The sequence below is a fragment of the Penaeus japonicus genome, unplaced genomic scaffold (assembly GCF_977035675.1).
Source record: "Penaeus japonicus unplaced genomic scaffold, GWHDUDI00000001_assembly GWHDUDI00000020, whole genome shotgun sequence".
Classification (NCBI taxonomy): domain Eukaryota; kingdom Metazoa; phylum Arthropoda; class Malacostraca; order Decapoda; family Penaeidae; genus Penaeus; species Penaeus japonicus.
This window is the reverse complement of record NW_028234422.1, coordinates 5,502,110-5,504,609: the sequence shown is the minus strand read 5'-3', so window position 1 is coordinate 5,504,609 and position 2,500 is coordinate 5,502,110. Positions and strand designations below refer to the sequence as shown.

Sequence of the window (2,500 nt, the reverse complement as noted above, 5' to 3'; positions counted from 1 at the left end):
AGCTGTTATCTCTATCAAAATGATTCGCCATTCATTCAAGTGAAGCTGAGGTTATGCACTTAAAGTGGATTAGTTAAACATTTGTTTTTATTGACTAGATCATATGTATCACAGTAATGATGTATAAACATTATATATATATATATATATATATATATATATATATATATATATATATAAGTATGTATATATATGTACATACACATACACACACACACACACACACACATATATATATATATATATATATATATATATATATATATATATACATATATATATATATATATAAACTATATTGGGGCATATCAATTAGCAAGTTCCTATAGCACTATTTTTACAATATCCAAGATTAAGGGATTTCTCGATGGAATCTTCCTTTTGGGAACGTATTGTACCTGCCTCCCGCAATGTAATCAGGTGGCTGAGGTACATTCACGAGCTGGCCATGAATCACACGACAATGCATGACACTTTCTTCACCACGCATCATGTTGGTAGCTCATAGGCCACGCCGGACTACACTTCGAGCTCTGTACTCCCAGAGGCTCGTGCAGAAAGACTCGCTTGTACAAAATGCGGGAATGTGGAATGTCGGCCACCATGATGGGCGTGCTTGGTGGGCGGACGGCATTTTGCTTGGCCCTTTGGTGTTGGACTCGCTCCCTGTCACTCAGCACGTCGTCATCTGTCAACATACGAGAAATCATTAGTTTTCGTTTCATAAAATTGCATGTTTGTTCGCTTTTCCATTTAAATATTAGTCGTGAGCACTAAGCCCAAAATCTGAAAGGATCACGTGATGATTGATGACTTACGAATGTCAACAGTTCCAAGGAGATGAGCCATTGTGTACAACAAACTGATCAAGATTCAATAGTATCAGAGTGGTCGAAGCTTAAGATTGTGAATGAGATCGGACCAGCCACGATATATATACTTGTTAGTCCTTTTCCAAGTGAACATGTTTGGAGCTGTAAGAAGGGGAGTTGCCAGCTATTTGCAATATCCAGCAAAATAAGTAATGAACTTGTATCATTTTAATTACCATCATTGCAATGACATATGTGTACAACATGTATACATTAAATTGATGGGTTTATTTTGATATTACTGAAAAGTTCCAGTAAAAATAACGCGCAAATGTCAACTCATAGAATCATGCAAATATGACGTCAAACTGACGTCACGAAGTGTTGGTTGATGCCAAGTAGTATTGTCTTTTTGTGGTCTATTAGTCGAGTCACAAATTGGGATTTAATTCTAGATAGATTCTGACACCCCGATACGTTTCTACCTTAAATTCTCTATCCAAGACAGTAATAGAGAAAATAAATCATGAAAGGTAAAAAAGCCTCAGAGATCTCATCACATATTCATACGTTAATCATTCAATGTATCTTATCTTATATTGCTAAATTCTTAGATAATGTAGATGAAGTCATGGATAAGGATGAAAATAATTGGTAGACCATTAGATCTTAAATCTAGGAGAGGGATCCAATTAATCTAAAATAACTGAGAAAGAGAGATAGTGAGAGATATATGTATGTATATGTGTATGCATGTACTGTGTATGTGTATATATAAATATATGTATACATATATACATATATATATATGTATATATAATAAAGAAAATATATATGTATATCTACACATTAATAGGTTGTTAAATTCCATGAGTATTTCAACTCAAAACATGACTTTAATTCACAGTTGAAACAGAGAGGGAAGGACACATTCCCTTCCTAGATATTAACATTAAGGTATGCAATGGAACTTCAGAACACAGTATGGCCCTCATTCCTCAAAGATATAAAACTAATCTAGTCCAAACTCTAGTCATGAGAGCACATAAAATTTCTAAAACCTATCATATTTTTTTGTGAAAAAATAGATTTTATTAAGAACACTCTGAGGAAAAATGGTTTACCGAATAACGTTCTGGATAGCACTATTAAGAAAACACTAGACAAAATCTTTAACAAAAAAGAGCCTGTACCCACTGCCCCAAAAGATAACATTTATATAAATCTACCCTATATTGACCAACCTTCTCATGCACTTCCCAGAGAATTGACTAATGTAATAAACCATAATTATAAGTCAATTACTCTTAGACCTGTTTTTGAAGTAATTAATACTACTGGCAGTTTATTCAAAGCCAAGAATAAGGTTAGAGACTTCCTAAAATCGTTTACTGTTTACAAATATGTTTGTGTTACCTGTAATGCCGCCTAAGTTGGAAAGACTACCCGAAATGAATATAGCTCACCAGCCGATCTTGAAATATTAAAATAGTGCACCCACCCCTATCCATTTTCTTTCTTCCTGACACGGTTTACGTGGTTTTACTTCTTGACACCTTTTTACTCTATGTACAAGCAACCAAAATATGGCATGTACGTAAAGTATTTTATGAATCTTTGTTTTACCTCTATAATGCATTTATATCAATCTTATTCATTTTCACTTACCGTCTGAGCTTTCTTACATG

At 33.8% G+C, this 2,500-nt stretch overlaps 1 long non-coding RNA gene across 1 annotated transcript; it reads right to left on the bottom strand.

The window, feature by feature from the left end:
• Positions 1 to 306: 306 nt before the first annotated feature.
• On the bottom strand, positions 307 to 897 carry LOC147469619 (uncharacterized). Its single transcript, XR_015191937.1, has 2 exons — positions 819 to 897; positions 307 to 688 (listed from the first exon to the last, which is right to left on the bottom strand). It is a non-coding gene; the product is annotated as an uncharacterized LOC147469619 (long non-coding RNA).
• Positions 898 to 2,500: the final 1,603 nt, after the last annotated feature.